The sequence below is a fragment of the Hemitrygon akajei genome, chromosome 13 (assembly GCF_048418815.1).
Source record: "Hemitrygon akajei chromosome 13, sHemAka1.3, whole genome shotgun sequence".
Lineage (NCBI taxonomy): Eukaryota > Metazoa > Chordata > Chondrichthyes > Myliobatiformes > Dasyatidae > Hemitrygon > Hemitrygon akajei.
In genome coordinates, this window is record NC_133136.1 from 55,955,014 (window position 1) to 55,973,279 (window position 18,266).

General features: G+C 42.2%; 1 protein-coding gene across 2 annotated transcripts in view; it reads left to right on the plus strand.

Annotated features, from left to right (window-relative positions):
• The first annotated feature begins 426 nt into the window (after positions 1-426).
• lnx1 (ligand of numb-protein X 1) overlaps positions 427-18,266 on the plus strand; it is a 158,718-nt gene continuing 140,878 nt past the window's right edge. For both annotated transcript variants that reach the window (XM_073064655.1, XM_073064660.1), the window contains exon 1: positions 427-537. The gene's annotated coding sequence lies outside the window, so the exon portion shown is untranslated. The remainder of the gene's footprint in view (positions 538-18,266) is intronic.

Below are 18,266 nucleotides of genomic sequence, written 5' to 3' on the forward strand. Positions count from 1 at the left end.
GTGCGGAGCTAGGTAATGGGACAGGCATGAGCAATGGCTTGTGTAATGATCTGAACCTTTTCCTCCAAGTGTAGGGCTTCTGTGGACCAGCAAGGCATGGCCTCGAGATCCTCAACATCATCTCTAAGGCTGCTGCTTCACTGAGTTGTCGAGGGCCAGAGATTCCTAAGAGGTAGTGGGAATGTCACATTTTTGTAAGGAGGCTTGGAGCAGATCATTGAAGCTGTTCCCTTATTTGCTGTTAAGTTCACGATGTCTGATTTGAATGAAAGAAAAATACAGATGGCTTTTCTGAGCTCTTACATAATGTGCTGATAGACGTGTGGGGAATTTGGCGTCAACAGCTCGCAGCCCCACCCTGGAAGTGGGCAGCCAGTGTCTTTTTCCTCCTGGGCTGGGAGGCGGATCCTCATGTCAGCTGGTTGCAGGTGCAGTGAGTCAGGTTAACCAACAGCAGTTCTGGTTTATTCTACCTGAAGCAGTTTACTTTGAAAATGGTTTCAAACAGATTTTAAAGAGATTGTTTCTTGATCACAGGTGAGTTACTGGTTAATTACATGTGACGGTTATGCTCAGTGCTGATCGTTAATTCTGTGCCTAGTCATAAAGACTTGCTTTGATACTAACACTCTGTTTAGCAATTGTGCACCTTTGTCTCGTTGTTCTAACCTTGGAGAAGCAGGAACCAATCCAACCAATATGCAAGCAGCTTTATATTTTGTGGCAGTTGCCACGGCATGCTTTGAAACAAGAAATAGAAAATGGTATTGGAACAGGATACGAGAATCCCAAATACTCTGTTTAAAATGTGAAAATAAATGCAGGTGTTTAAAGAGCAAAGTACAAAATCTGAAAGGGTGTGGACTTTAATAAGATGCAGCAGTTTAATTGCTACAAATCGAGCAGAAGTATTCACAAGTCAGTATTTTGTCTTTCTAAATTTGAAACTCAATGAACTGCAATACACTATATATCTGTCAGTACCCATCTGCATAATCCCCGAGAGGTGGTGAATGCCATTATACACAGTTTGATCAATATCTGTACCCTTATATGCATTGTGTGATTTGGGAGAGACCATGTGCATAGTCTGATTTATTCACTGTTTGAATATAACTTAGATGTAATGAATTAAATGTATTGTTTAAGAGACTTCAATAGGTTTGTAAAATGGAAAAATATCAAAAATCCTAACTTTATTGTGCAGTTAAAATCAACAATCCAAACGGAGCTTAGTTTGGCACAATTGGTATATAGAAAAGCAATAAAAATGAATTTTATCCCGTAGTTTTCAATATAATTCATGGTGTCAAAAGAAAAAGATGGAGTATTCTTTGTCAAAATGCCTCAGGCTGAATTTGCAGTATTGTGCTCAGTTCTGGTCACCCAACTGTAGGAAGGACAAGGAAGCTTTGAGACAATGCGGAAGTGCTTCAGCAGGACATTACCTAATTGAAATCTATCGTCTATAAGGGAAACTTGGACAAACTTGGATTGTTTCCTCTGGAGAATCGGAGACTGTGGGGTAACCTGGTACAAGTATATGAAACTGAGAGGCACAGATAGATTGGCAGTTTTTTCCCCAGCATGGAAATATCAAAATCCAGAGGACACAGATTTAAGATGGGAGGGGGAAAAGTTTTAAGGAAATATGTAAGAAAGTTTTTACAGAGTTGTGGTACTTGGAATGGACTGTGAAGGGAGGTGGTAGAAACAGATATATTAGCAACATTTCAGAGGCATTTAGATGTGGACAGGCATAGTGATACAGACCATGGGCAAACAGATAGCATTAGTTTAGATTGGCAATATGATCAGAGTAGATGTGCTTGGCTTAAGGAACTGTTCCTATTCTGTAACATTCTCTGTCATAAACAGTACAGACATAACCTGATTTAGTTGTAAATGATTATTGGTAAGGTCCAGTTGAGGAATCAATATTGGCCATGGCATAAAGTAGATGCTGTTTCAAGTGGTGCAGTGAGATTTGTGTATACTGTACTTGAAGGAGCAGTTGAGGCTTTTATTTTTAACACACCTATGGAAGTTCAACATTCACAGTGAGAGAATATCAGCCTAGCTTTTGTGTTTGATAAATGATTTCTACTCTGAATCAACGGCCTTCAAACCTTTGGGTTCTAAATATTGCTGAGTCCATGGCCTACAGCTCGTGTCAATTAACTATTGCATGCATTTCTTTAAACACAATGATAATTAAGCAAATAGAGATATAACAATATTAGTGATTTTGTTGTAAAATTAATTGATTTCAGTGATTGTGATCACCTGCACAATATACAAACCTTTTATATGCTGAACAGAAACACAATCGTAAGTCTAAAGAGCAAACACGAGGAAATCTGCAGATGCTGGAAATTCAAACAACAACACACACAAAATGCTGGTGAAACACAGCAGACCAGGCAGCATCTATAGGGAAAAGCACTGTCGATATTTCAGGCCAAGACCCTTCGTCAGGACTAACTGAAAGGAAAGAAACTAAGAGATTTGAAAGTAGGAGGGGGAGGGGGAAATGCGAAATGATAGGAGAAGACCGGAGGGGGTGGGATGAAGCTAAGAGCTGGAAAGGTGATTGGCAAAAGTGATACAGAGCTGGAGAAGGGAAAGGATCATGGGACGGGAGGCCTGCCCTTACACTTCCTCCCTCACCACCATTCAGGGCCCCAGACAGTCCTTCCAGGTGAGGCGACACTTCACCTGTGAGTCGACTGGTGTGGTATACTGCGTCCGGTGCTCCCGGTGTGGCCTTTTATATATTGGTGAGACCCGACGCAGATTGGGAGACCATTTCGCTGAACACCTACGCTCGGTCCGCCAGAAAAAGCAGGATCTCCCAGTGGCCACACATTTTAATTCCATGTCCCATTCCCATTCTGATATGTCTATCCATGGCCTCCTCTACTGTCAAAATGAATCCAAACTCAGGTTGGAGGAACACCTTATATACCGGCTGGGTAGCCTCCAACCTGATGGCATGAACATTGACTTCTCTAACTTCCGTTAATGCCCCTCCTCCACTTCTTACCCCAAAACAAACATAGTTAGTTGTTTGTTTTTTTCTCTCTCTCTGCCCATCACTCTGCCTGTTCTCCATCTCCCTCTGGTGCTCCCCTCCCCTTTCTTTCTCCCTAGGCCTCCCGTCCCATGATCCTTTCCCTTCTCCAGCTCTGTATCACTTTTGCCAATCACCTTTCCAGCTCTTAGCTTCATCCCACCCCCTTCGGTCTTCTCCTATCATTTCACATTTCCCTCTCCCCCTCCTACCTTCAAATCTCTTACTATCTTTCCTTTCAGTTAGTCCTGACGAAGGGTCTCGGCCTGAAACGTCGACAGTGCTTCTCCCTATAGATGCTGCCTGGCCTGTTGTGTTCCACCAGCATTTTGTGTGTGTTGACACAACCATAAGTCATTGTCTCCCAGATGTGTCTATTTTAGATCAGTAAATATAAACAGCACGTGAATCATATGTAAATTCTGCAAACAGCTTATAATGAGAAATTTTGACATCTTTATTGATTTTCTTCACTTTTATTAGTTCACAGTAAATCAACGTCACTGGTAATTAAACAGGATTTAGCTTACATCTCTCTTCCAGAGAAACCAAAAGCACTACAAAGCACAAAAGGCAGAAAAGCTCCACCAAGGATGGGTGGTATCTCTTAACTCACTTCATTAAGTTCTTAGAAAAGCTTTGTTCATACAAATGGCTATGATTCAACTTTTCACTTGTCAAGGAAGTGTTTTCCTCTTTAATAATGCTGCCTGATTGGCTAAAAGGCAAGAAGAATCGGAGCAAAATTCTGTCTTGTGTAATAGATTAAAATAGTATTGTGGAAAACACCAAAAATAGCTGCAGTGACTTGTGGGGTACCGCAAGGCTCAGTGCTGGGACCACAGTTGTTTACAATATATATTAATGATTTAGACGAGGGAATTAAATGCAGCATCTCCAAGTTTGCAGATGACACGAAGCTGGGCGGCGATGTTAGCTGTGAGGAGGATGCTAAGAGGATGCAGGGTGACTTGGATAGGTTAGGTGAGTGGGCAAATTCATGGCAGATGCAATTTAATGTGGATAAATGTGAGGTTATCCACTTTGGTTGCAAGAACAGGAAAACAGATTATTATCTGAACGGTGGCCGATTAGGAAAAGGGGAGGTGCAACGAGACCTGGGTGTCATTGTACACCAGTCATTGAAGGTGGGCATGCAGGTACAGCAGGTGGTGAAAAGGGCAAATGGTATGTTGGCATTCATAGCAAAACGATTTGAGTACAGGAGCAGGGAGGTTCTACTGCAATTGTACAAGGCCTTGGTGAGACCGCACCTAGAGTATTGTGTGCAGTTTTGGTCCCCTAATCTGAGGAAAGACATTCTTGCCATAGAGGGAGTACAAAGAAGGTTCACCCCAGATTGATTCCTGGGATGGCAGGACTTTCATATGAAGAAAGACTGGATTGACTAGGCTTATACTCACTGGAATTTAGAAGATTGAGGGGGATCTTATTGAAATATATAAAATTCTAAAGGAATTGGATGCAGGAAGATTGTTTCCGATGTTGGGGAAGTCCAGAACGAGGGGTCACAGTTTAAGGATAAAGGGGAAGCCTTTTAGGACCGAGATGAGGAAAAACTTCTTCACACAGAGAGTGGTGAATCTGTGGAATTCTCTGCCACAGGAAACAGTTGAGGCCGGTTCATTGGCTATATTTAAGAGGGAGTTAGATATGGCCCTTGTGGCTAAAGGGATCCGGGGTATGGAGAGAAAGCAGGTACAGGGTTCTGAGTTGGATGATCAGCCATGATCATACTGAATGCCAGTGCAGGCTCAAAGGGCCGAATGGCCTACTCCTGCACCTATTTTCTATGTTTCTATGTCCAGTTTCAAACCCTGAATGAAAATAGCTTAACATGTAGGGTACTAGCACTAGTTCTGCTTGTCATGGATTTGACTGCTGTAAAGTATCTAACACAATGATTTATTGAATCTGGGTTATTTTTCTATTTCCAGTTTCAGGAGTTCAAATGACAATATGTTTAAGGTGATTAGCTGTGATTTTAAATGAGAAATTAAGCAGAAGCTAGAGCAAGCTGGAAAACTCAGGTATTGAATCAAGCCAGTTATTACATAACTACGTAACTAGTAATCAGATTGTGTTGGAGAAAGTTAGTTTCTAGGTGAGGTTTAGTCTTTATCAGATTGTACTAGGCTGAAAGTTTTCATTCCTTTCCTGCCCTTGGAGCTTAAAAAGGACTATCGGTAGATTTAAAATGTAAACATTTTTCTCTCTTGGCACAACATGCTCATGCACACTTCAGTTTGTTTTGCTGCTTCTCAAGTCTTCGATTAGCAAACAAGAAATTAAGATGATTAGAATTTAAAAGCCGAAAATTGTGGAATGGTAGAATTGATCATGGTGTAAATCTGAGTAAACACATCTGGAAATTTAGTTGATTAATAGCTTGTGAAGAATAATCTATATTTGAGGGCTCAAAGGTGCAGAGGTTAAGAAATATCTTGTTCTTGTACGCTTCATTTTGATTCTTCACTATTTGAGAGTGACTTTTTTTTAGTGTAAACAATTTGCTAGTTGTTCGGTTCTTGCTTTTGAAACAGCCATTTTAAAAACTTACCTGCACTGAAAGCATTATGAAGTTTATGATGGGGATTACTAACAGCATTGAGTTTCAAAAGTTATTATGCTGCTTTACTAAAAAAAAACATGAAATCTTTGTACTTTCCATTCTCTAGAGCAGCAGGCCCAGTTTGATGTAGTTATTTTGTTCCCAGGATCCTTTTATTCCTAAACCACCCATCTAACATACCCTCAAATGTTAATCATCTTTAATAGCTGACTTCCATTTTATTCTACCAGCACATGGAGCTTTTTTTAAAGAAAGGGAATTGTTTCATCTTTCTGCTTGAAATCTCTTGCGTTTACTTTCATATTAGCATTATTTCAATCACAAGCGATCGTTTTTCTGCAAGTGCTCTGAAATGTAGCTTAATTTTTATCAATCACATCCTTACCTCTCTTGATCCAGTGAAAACAAAATGGATTAAGAATTTAACCTGCATAGTTCTGCATCTTTTTAATTTGTTTGACAAAATTAAGTGAGAGGGCATGTGTGATGAGAATATTTGGACTCTGCAACAGGAATGAGATAGGATAGATGAGTGAATGAAAAGGTTGCCAATGGTGGAGAAATGTAAGCACCTGCACTTCAGTATTTAAAAGCAAATGTATCTACTTAGAGAAAGATTGTAGTGGGATCTGGGTGTTATTGTAGACAGGTCACAAAATGTTAGCAGTCAGGTTCATCGACTGGTTAGGAAGGTAACGATAAAAGGGTTGGAGTTCAGAAACAGAGAAGGATTTTTACAGTTGTACAGTGTTAGTGCATACTGGGCACAGTTTTGGTCCTCTTACTTACAAAAAAAAGACTTGCATTGGAGGTAATCCAAAAGAGATTCTTCAGGCTAATTCCTAGGATGAAGGAGTCGTTCTATCATGAGCAGCTAACAAAACTGGATCTTTATTCTTTGGAGTTTAGGAAAATGAAGGGTAATATTGGAAAATGTAATATAAAATATTAAGGAGGCCTGACTGCTAGCTATTGAGATGTTTCCATTAATGGGATAATCTTGACACGAGGAAACATAATTACTAGGTTAAGGAATGGCCATTTTAAACCCGAGGAGTGAGGGAACTTCTTGCAGATGTTGGTGAATTTCTGCAATGCTATGCTCCATGGGAGTGTGAAGGTTTGATTATTGAGGGTATTGAACAAAGAGGTAGATAGATTTCTGAATGAAGCTTTCAGAATTACAGGAACTGGCACCAGAATGAGACCTAGGGCAGATTATTTCTGATCATATTCAATGGCTGGGCAGGTTCAAATAGCCCGATCCTACACATATTTTCACATGTTCTTCATCTAAAAGCTCTTGAGTTTTTTTGTACATGTGTTAATTTGACAGCTTGTCCTCTGGTTGGCTCACATCCTTCATGAACCTCTGGCATATGCAGTAATGTCATCTAGTACATGGCACATATTTTGATGACATTTGCACAAAAGTCTTTTGAGGATTTGAAAGCTAGAGGTGGCATAAACCATCCCACTAGAACACCCGGATTGAGAGTTGAGGCATGCTATGCAGCCAGAATTTAAAGAGTCTGAGGAATCCACCATTTCTTTTATTTAAAGTATTTTTTTTGGTAATTTCTCCCAGTCCCTCCTCACTGCAGATTAACTGCATGCCACTGTTTATGCAATGGATGAAACCACGTTACTTTCACCAGCTCCCATAATGCCTCATGTTTTTTCCCTCTGACATCCGATGTTCTCATTTTATGGAGCAGATGCTCCCTCCCCAGAGCTATTAGATGGAAACCCATTCTTTACAAAAGATGTGAGCTGATTCTGTGCAATAATGTTCAAGTCTTTGCCATACAATGAGGTTCCCTGCCCGGAGATCTTGCACAACCTCCTATTCTTTACCCATGCTGGAGAATTTCTAGTTCTCCCTTCCAAATGTCCAAGTGATACATATTAGTATTGACATAATTTTACTGAATTTGCACTGCACTCTGGCCTGACTTCTGTCACAATTTGAAGACCAGAACTGCACACTGTATTGTTAATAAAGCTCTTTTGTTTTGCACCTCTTGCAGTTTAGAAAATGGAAGGATTGGCCACCAAAACGGAGTTTATGTGTTTTGAAGTTTGGGAATGATCAAGAGTCTAGAATTGGTGGAGTGCCGAGACATTGCAAGGTTGTAGGCCAGAAAGAGATGGGAGAAGAGATTTTGGAAGAGGTTATTATAATTTTGAAATGGAGGTTTTGTTTCACTGGAAGTCAGACTGAATCAGCAAATACAGGCTGATGAATATGTACACTGCCTGTTTTGGGTAAAGGATTGGGCGGCTTTGTACCAACTCTGAAGTTGTGTATTGATTCTATTCATTCAAGTTAAATATTATATCAACGAGGATTATAGAAATAGCATGCAATACAACAAACAGAATAATGCAAGCCACAACTGAAATAACATCACCGCCTGGAAATTCATTGCCAGCTAATAGTACCAAGCATGCAATGTAGAGTTGTTTGCACGTTGCATTCTGTTGCTGTAGACTTTCCCCGATGATTTCAAATGAAATGAATTTCAGAGGCAGGGTGGGACACACAATATATAATATAACACATTCAGTACAACTCGTTAAAATAAATTTCTGTCCATGCTTCCATTACAAATATATAGTCCAACCAAATTAATTGTACAATACCTTGAAAATGAGTTTAACTGGGATTGATTTTTAAAATATCTAATCTTTTAAGTTCATGTACTGACTTATCACCTGTTATGTTCCCCAGTAACCGGGTGACTTATCAGCAAAGATAGATAGGTCCGCTGAAGCCTGATGCTACTATTTTCAAACGTTTTTATTTATAAAGGGGCACAAACGTATGGTTAATACAAAACATTCAGATCATGTACGTCGTCACAACTCAATCTAAAGCACAGGTATAGTAATAATCAATCAGAAATAAGCTCAATCGTTGTCTAGGGGTAATGTAGATATATTTTGTTTACTGGATATTTAAAAGTCTTTTTGCGGTCACTGCAGTTCCACCCGCTGCCGTCGTTGTGGTGTCGCGTTGGTGCACTTTTGTTAGACAGAGAGAGAGGGGGGGGGATGAAAGAGTTACCCGACTGGTTTTCCAACCTGGAGGAGTTCGGTTTGTCAGAGCCTCGTTGGGGGAATGAACGCTCCTCTGTGGCCTCCCCTGTAGCTAAGCCGTTCTTCCGTTGTGGGGTCGCCAATCCCAGGCAAGGAAAAGATGCACATGAACCCCACCACCGGCTGTCGCTCTCAAAACGCTGTCGCAGGATCTCAAGCGCGTCTTCTGGTGCGTCTGAAGGGGTCCTCCCCCCCAGACCCTCCTTTATACTTCCTCACGGGACCGCCGGTGTCAATCTCTCTCAACCAGCCCACTTTGCCCGAGGGCTTTACACGTGGTCTTCATGAGACAATAGTCAAAGAGTCGCTTTATTCTGCTTCCCGGGGGAACGTGGTCTTCAGCACGTCTCCCTCTCTCTCTTGGGTCATTTGACACCCCCCTTGACTAGGGCTCTTGCGAATCTCACAAAGGAGGGGGCTGGGGTCATAACACCTCCCCTCTTAAAGCACCCGGTTACTGGGGAACGTAACAAGTGGGGGCTTATCCGGGATTTGAAACAAAAGGGGAGGGTCAGTGAATCGGGCTGTAAGTCCAAACTTAAATCTGGTTACGCAGGTAGCCAGACAGGAAACCAGCAAAGATGGATGTGGGTGAATTTATGAGAAATCTGACTGTAGAGGCGCTAGGGATGGCTACCAAATCAGACTTGGTAAATCTGGCAAAGGGGTTAGGCCTCGCAGAGGTGAGGTCATCAATGAAAAAGCAGGAAGTGCGAGGGGTCATAAATCAGTATTACATTGAAAAGGAGGTGTTTGCAGCGGAGGATTTGGAAAATATCCCCGAAAAGAGATTAGCGAGTGGGACAGATCAGGTAGGGTTGGAGAAAGTAAGGTTGGAACATGATCTTCAAGTGAAGCAGCTAGAAGCAGCTGCAAAGGAAAAGGCTGAGGAATGAGCTGAAAAGGAAAAGGAAAGGGAGCAGGTGTTCAAACTAAAGGAATTAGAGATGAAACGGGGTCATGAGCTCCAGCTAAAGCAGTTAGAAGCAGAAGCAGAAGAGAAAGAGAAACAAAGGAGCCATGAATTGGAGCTGGACAGGCGAAAGCAAGAGCGAAGAGCTCAAGGGCAAGAGAGAGAAGGGGGGGATGAAAGAGTTACCCGACCGGTTTTCCAACCTGGAAGAGTTCGGTTTGTCGGAGCCTCGTTGGGGGAATGAACGCTCCTCTGTGGCCTCCCCTGTAGCTAAGCCGTTCTTCCGTTGTGGGGTCGCCAATCCCAGGCAAGGAAAAGACGCACATGAACCCCACCACCGGCTGTCGCTCTCAAAATGCTGTCGCAGGATCTCAAGCGCGTCTTCTGGTGCATCTGAAGGGGTCCCCCCACCCCAGACCCTCCTTTATACTTCCTCACGGGACCGCCGGTGTCAATCTCTCTCAACCAGCCCACTTTGCCTGAGGGCTTTACACGTGGTCTTCATGAGACAATAGTCAAAGAGTCGCTTTATTCTGCTTCCCGGGGGAATGTGGTCTTCAGCACGTCTCCCTCTCTCTATTGGGTCATTTGACCCCCCCCTTGACTAGGGCTCTTGCGAATCTCACAAAGGAGGGGGCTGGGGTCATAACACCTCCCCTCTTAAAAGTTTTTTACCAGCGGTTAAAAACAAGTTGGTACAGAGTCTTATAGGATTTTTTTTTCTAACACAATACACAAGCTCCTCTCTTCACAGAGTACTACCGTTATACATTCAAGTCAGTATCTAAACAGGTAACAATTACAGTGTCCCTTTCTTTAATATCTTAACATCGCGTACCGTACTAAAGTCTGGTAGCATCAAACTTCAGCTCAATAACCACCTATTTATTTATTTTCTTCAGCAACAAAACTAAGGAGGTGTGATCTTAGCTTAGGTGCATCTACAAAAGTTTATACAAATACTAATCGTTTTGGTCGTGTTATTTCACCAGCAGGTCTCCAAAGGGGTTGTCTTTATTAGTCACAGGCTTTGGCGCAAACCCGTACAACCGGCGTTGCTGTTTAAAAATGGCATTTTCTATTAACCATCGCCTCTTTTCCGGAGAGTCTCCCCGTGGGGAACTTGAGTAATTTGGCGAGGTACTCTCCCGCCTTTCCTTTCCACGAGGGTTATTCTCTTAACTCCGTGTCCCCAACCTAGTCCATCATGGGAATTTCCACCCAATTCTTTAATGCTACACAGGTAGTTAACCCTTTTGTCAAGACCATGCAGGCTGATGTGTTTCAGTTCGAACCTTTTTCACCGGCCGCATTTAAATTTTGGCTTTCTCACAGTGCTTTCTTGAATAACAATAGCGTGTGAGGCACCCTTACATTCCAAATCAACCTGTAATCGATGCGCAGGCATCAATCTAGACTTTAACTTTTTTTCATTCGATTTGGGAACTACAGATTTACCGTTCTCCTCCACAACAACAGTTATCTCCCCATTCGTAAACTCCACATTAACTCTGAACACCCCCTTCAGCACAACCATCTGGGAACTCACACTACCAAAGATGTTGATGCATATATGTGGCAATAATGAGTGATCTTTATGGAGGAATTTATTATGGCTGCAATGGAGCATAATTTGTTAAGACCAATGTTTTCATAAGATTGACTGAAGTTAATGAACGTGGTCTGGAGAATAATCAACAATTTTGCTTGTGGTTTATGCTTTGTCCGTCGTACATATGTAATGGCTGATTCAAATCAGGAAGGCAATGAAATCATTCACATGTAAGTTTTCAACTTGGATCTATTAAAGCACCAACTGAGATGATGTTAAAATTAACTTAAGTGAAGTGTTGTTTAATCAGTGTTGTAATACATTGTAATGTTATTTGAAGATACAATGGGTATTAAGGTAGAGTTGATTCTCATATGCGCAGGTATACCTATGCACAGGTGCAATGAGAAACTTGTTTACGGCACATGGCAAAAGATACACAATGTAAACAAGAGAACAATTTAAACATAAATTATACAAGAAAGGCCACAACTAGAACAGAAAAATGGAAGTCTACTGTACTACAAAGTGGTCTTGGGGTTGCTTTACAGACTGTAAGTGATTAGAGTTTTGCAGGTTGGTTTCAGAACCAAATAGTGTGGTGACTGAAAAGTGAAATAATGAAAATGGATGTAATGAAAATCACTTTTTTCCAAATACTAAAGGGTGGGAATCTCTATAGAAAAAAGAATAACTAAATAGAATAATACAGCTAGCCTGGAATGAAAAAACAGCCAACAGAAGGTCACAAGGGCATCCATATCCTCAACAACATATGAATACAGAAGACAAAGACGGATTTCAGCTATCTTAAACCAAAGATGATAAAAGCTGCATTTTTTCTCAAAGTTCTGAGCACTATTACTAAAGTTCAGAATCAGAATCAGAATCAGGTTTATTATCACCAGCATGTGACGTGAAATTTGTTAACTTAGCAGCAACAGTTCAATGCAATACATAATCTAGCAGAGAAAAAATAAATAAATAAACAAGTAAATCAATTATGTATATTGAATAGATTTTTTTTAACGTGCAAAAACAGAAATACTGCATATTTAAGTACTGTATATTTTTTAAAAAGTGAGGTAGTATCCAAAGATTCAATGTCCATTTAGAAATCGGATGGCAGAGGGGAAGAAGCTGTTTCTGAATCGCTGAGTGTGTGTCTTCAGGCTTCTGTACCTCCTTCCTGATACTAACAGAGAGAAAAGGTCATGCCCTGGGTGCTGGAGGTCCTCGATAATGAACATTAGCATCAAATGTCCCTTTCCTAGTTGCTCTCTAAGTGCTAGTGATTCAATTCCTTAAACTCTCCAACTCCTTCCAGTGAAGATTCAACGCAAAAACATTTTAGGAGTCATTTCCAAGACTAGCATCCAGTCATGTTGAAGGATTGCAATATGGTATGCGGCTTGGACGAGAATCCATATGTGGTGGTGCTCCTAAGCACTCACAGTCTCCCTCCAAGCCATATACCATTCTGTCTTGAAAATGTATTGCCCTTGTTTTAATGTCAAGTTTGAGTTGTTTCAACACAAGGTTTCCTGGAGACACTGCCACCAGCTGAACTTGATCTTGGTCAGGCATTCTTTCGTCAGCAGCGTGCTTTTCACATGTTCCTACCACCAGCTGTGACACAGACCACTCACTGGTGCATTGCAAGTTTAGACTGCAGGCAAAGAAATTCCATTGTGCTAAGCAAGAAGGGAACCTTTGCATTGATGTCAGCAATATGTCTTACCCAGTCCTGCTGGTGCAGTTTGCTAAGTCCTTCTAGAAAGAACTGAACACCCATCGAAAACTGAAAACTCTGTCACAGAGAAATGGGAACTTCTGCAGAATACTATTGACAACACAGCCTTCGTTACCTTTGGGAAGAAGACCTTGAAAACAAATGGCTGGTTCAAAGCCAAATCCAATGGGATGATGCCTGTTATTGAAGCCAAATGTGCTGCCCCAGCCGAGTTCAGGCATTCGCCAACTGAGAGGAAGCAATATTCCTCAGGGCTGCTAGAAGTAAAGTTCATCAGGCTGCCAGGCACTTGTCCAACATGTACCGGATGTACCTCAGTGAAAACATCCAGACCACAGCACTGACAGGCAATATCAGGGGTATCCATGATGGCGTCAAGAAAGCCCTTGGCCCCTCTCAGAACAAGGTGGCTCCCCTCAAATCCATCAATGGAGAAGTAATCTCAGGTGGGGGAAACAGATGGAGAGATGGATGAACAGTTACTGCCTCAGCCCTGGATGCCATTGAGTGCCTGCTGATAATGGAAGAACTGTTACAGAGCTGACCCTAGAGGAGCTCAGCAAGGCTATCGGCAGCTTGGCCTCAGGAAAGACACCAGGCAATGATGGGATTTCCCCAGATATGACTGCATGACTACCCTACTGCACCCACTGCATGGTGTTCTCTGTTGGTGCTGGCAGGAAGGAGCTGTACCCATAGGATATGAGGGGCATTGAGATCATTACCGTCTACAAAAAACAAAGGTGAGAGAAGTGACTGTAACAGCTGCAGGGGCATCTCCCTCTTTAATGTTGTAGGCAAAGTCTTTGCCTGAGCCTTGTTACTCAGCCTACAGGTGTTGGCTGAACGTGTCTACCTGGACGCACAGAGAGGCTTTCGTGCTGGAAGGTCAACTGTGAACATGACTTTCTTGCTCTGCCAACTCCAGAAGTGCGGAGAATGGAAAAAAAAAGACTCCTTACCTTGCATTTATTGATCTCACCATGGCAATTGACTTGGTCAGCAGAGATGGTCTCTTTCAGATCCTCTCTAAGGTAGGCTGCCCACCAAGACTACAGAGAATGATCAGATCCTTCCACAACAATGTGGAGTGGACTGTGCAGTACAACAGCAGCTCCTCAGAGCCCAATGACATGAGCAGTGGTGTTAAGCAAGGCTGTGTTCTTGCCCCAACATTCTTCAGGATCTTCTTTGCCCTTCTCCTGAGGCTCGCGTTTGGCACTGCAGCAAAGGGGATCTCCCTCCACGACAGATCAGATGGCAGGCTTTTTAACCTTGCTTGCCAAAGAGCCAAATGCAAAGTGTGTGAGGCTATGATCAGAGATGTGCTGTTGCTGATGATGCAGCAGTCACATCCCACACTCCGCCACACCTCCACAGCTTGCCCCAGGCCTACAAAGAATTTGGTCTGATCATCAGCCTGAAAAAGACAAATGTCTAGGGACAAGACGTGGACGCACCTCCAGTCATTACCATTGATAACCACAAAGTGGATGTTGTTAATCAGTTCGCAGAGCTGGAGTCCATCTTCAGTGACAACCTCTCCTTGGATGCAGAAATCAGCAAGTGAATCAGGAAAGCTGCAACAATTCTAGCCTGCCTCACCACATGAGTCAGGCCAAACTCCAAACTCTCAGTCAAAACAGAAATGGTAGTGCATAATGTTTGTTTTAGCAGCATACTGACAATATTTGTTAAGCTGGAAAGAAGGTTCAACACCTTACATATAAGGAGCCTTTGTCACATCCTGGGCATCTCCTGGAGACAGAGTACCCAGTGGTGAGGTTCTGTCTCATGCCTGCATCCCTATCATGTACACCCTGCTCATTCAGCATAGGCTGTGCTGGCTGGGCCATGTCTGTTGCATACAGGATGGTCACATCCCAAATGACATCTGCTACAGTGAGCTGGCTTCAGGCAAGAGAACCACTGGCCGCCAACAAGGATATCTGCAAGCAGGACATGAAAGTGCTGGATATTAGCATTGAATCCTGGGATGAACTTGCAACGACTGAACCAAATAGAGAAGCACCATGAAACAACACCCTAAGTCCGGCTAGGAAAAATTCACGAGAGTGGTAGAAGACAAACAGCCCAATAGAAAGGAACGCTACAGCTGCAGCGGTGCAGAGATCACATAGGTGAGACCTTTGCAGCAGAGACTGCCACTCTCACATTGGTCTCATCAGCCACAGACTGACAGCTAGGATGCAACATCTGTGGTCAACCTCAACCAATGGAGGGCCACTAGGAGTTTAGTGCTTGAAATATTCCAGCATTATACGGAAGGAGACACACTGGTGTCGGTGACTGTACCTTTTCTCAATGATTCCCAGAGAGACAGAGACACAGAGAGAGTTGTGGAGGAAAAACATTTCCAATAATACACTATTATCGTAATTATTCAAACTATCTTTTGATTTTTCAGAGAGAGCCTGCCAATTTGACAGACTTCATTATGTCAGTATAGAATCAGTCCTGTGAAGGATGTGGTACATGCTAGGAACTCATTATTTTAATTGTCACCTTAGCTTACTGAAGAAATTAAGTGATGCAGGAAAAGCAATCCATGTGTGATCTACAATTTTTAATTGTGAACAGAATCGTTACACGGATTGTATCAAAATTTAGAGGCATGATCTTTAGAATTTACAGTATAGTTCAGCTTTAAAATTATCAAAGGACTGCTTGTTCTATTATTACTTACAGTGGCCATTTATAATATATAGGTTTAGGTTTTTGTGGTTTATTTTGCTGGAGACCATCTCCTCCCCACAATGACCAGAATAGATTTTGATCTTGGCTTCCAACTTTAATTATGTTAATAGTGTGCAACTCTTAATTAGTTTTGACAGACATTACTGGATGTTTACAAAATTAAACGTTCTTAACAGACAGCAATCTAATTAGTTCAGTATGTACAGTATCCGCATATGAACCAGTATGAAAGTCATAAGAGTAGTTCTAAACTCATTTCTGTACTTTCTACAATCAACCTTACCATTACCAAGTTGAGGCATCATTAAATTGAATTATTATTCTTAAAACAACACTCTGTGGAAGGAGTGATATCTGTCTTGTTAGTGTGAGTGAGGGTGCCTGTGGGGTGTTGAAACTGTTAGGTGAGCAGTTAGTTTTTGAGGTACTGTACACCACAGTCTCACTTTGTTGCCTTTGCTGTTGTATGCAAGCTGGGTGGTGGGAATAAGATGTTCTATGCCAGAATAAGTGGGTGAAGGTTGATGCTGCTTGTGCATGGAAGGGGGCAGGGTGATTTGGGGTTCTTACATTTTTTCTGTTATTCATTCTTTGAGGTTTTTCATCTGTTTTGAGGATGTCTGCAGAGAGTAAGGATTTCAGTTTGTATATTGTATACATTCTTTGATGATAAATCGAACTTTTGAACCACTGAAGAACAGGAACCATTTATTTTTAATAATGGTATATGTTTTGGTGATGGATATGTATTATATTTTCCAAAATTGTCTTAATTACTGGAAAAACAGGGCATTAACCAAACCTTTATTTGTTCAATATTTTAGAAAATGGATCATTTGTTTCATATTAGGCAGTCACTTGGGTTTGCAGTCCAAGTCTGAGGAGTGGAAAATGCCGCTGCTTGAACCAAACATCAGCTATCCAGCTGCCTTAATGAGAACAGGGACCTGATCCAGGAGCAAGGAGATCTTGGGTGGTTGGAGTCTAAGCTTTGCTGCAGAGATTTAATGAACATGTACACCCAAATGCACTTGACAATACTTCTGTGCAGATGATTTACTTCTATTCCTACCATATGAGGTATGAGGTGCTTAAGGAGATCTCTTTGCGAATTGCCAATTCATCAAAGTTTTAGATGTCATGCCGAATCTTCACAAACTCATAAGGAAGTAGAGGCTCATTACTTCCTTTGTAACTACACTTAAGTGTTGGGCTCAGGACAGGCCCTCTGAAATAATAACAACAAGGGAATTTAAACTTGCTGATCCTCTCCGTCTCTGATGAGGACTGGCTCTTGGGCCTTGTCTTTTACCTCCTGAAGTCAATATTGAGCTCTTTGGTCTTGCTGACATTGAGCTAGAGGTTGCTGTTATGGCACTACTCATACAGATTTTCAGTCTCCCTCTGTAACCAGAGAGCTGTGCCTGTCCCGTGACAGTACTGCCCTCAGCTGGTCGGAGGTCACTCCACCTGCCAGTCAACATTTCGCCCCTCCCAACTAATCAATGCACACTTAACCATTGGCCACTTTAATTGGATTAACCTGTCTAGAACCAAACCGTTGACCCCCTGACCTATAAAAGGTGCTACATGTGCTTGGCTCGCTCTCTTTTGCCATCCTCTAGGGACCACCCTGCTTTGCTCCAGGCTGAAGACTGCAGAACAGCGCTGGAGATACGTGGTGATGTGTGCATTGAATAGGGTTGTGGGAGTGTTTATTTTTGTCCCTTTAACAAAGAGCCGTGCTTGCCCATAGCCAAGGGGATCAAGTATTGTAGTTACTTTTCCCTTGCTTGTATGTGTACCTGTACTCCGTCTACACACCATTTCCCTGTGTATTGTACTGCAGACCCGACTTTTCCCACACTCCTCTATTCTAAGCACGTTTGTACCAATACTGTAGCCACTTGTGTTGTTCCCAAGCTTTTTCTCCCCTTGTAAATAAACTCCTTATTACTGAAACTGTGTGTCCAGAGCTCTTGCCTTTGAGACCCAAAGAATCTTTCTCATTTCTGTCACAACACCCTATATGCTAATTCGTCACCACCTTTGATTCGGCCTATGACAGTGGGGTCATCAGCAAACTTGAACATGACATTGGACCTGTGCTTAGCAACACAATCATAGGTGTAAAGCGAGTAGAGCTGGGGGCTAAGCACACAGCCTTGTGGAGCACCCATGCTGATGGAGACTGTGAAGGAGATGTTGTTGCCAATCCAAACTGACTGCTGTTTGCAAGTGAGGAAATAGAGGACCCTATACCACAAGGAGGTATTGAGGCCAATGTCTTGAAGTTTACTGATTAGTTTTGAGGGGATGATGGAATTGAATGCTGAGCTGTAGTCGATAAAGAGCATCCTGACATATGTAGCTTTGCTGCCTAGATGTTCCAGGGTTGAGTGAAGAGCTAGTGAGATGGCATCTACTGTTGACTTGTTGCTCCGGTAGACAAATTAGAGTGGATCCGGGGTCTTGCAATCACAAGAAGAATGTCCAAGACAATCACTTGTTTGATCTGTTGGACTATGCACTGAATCTGATGCCTTCCTCCTTGGGTGGTTG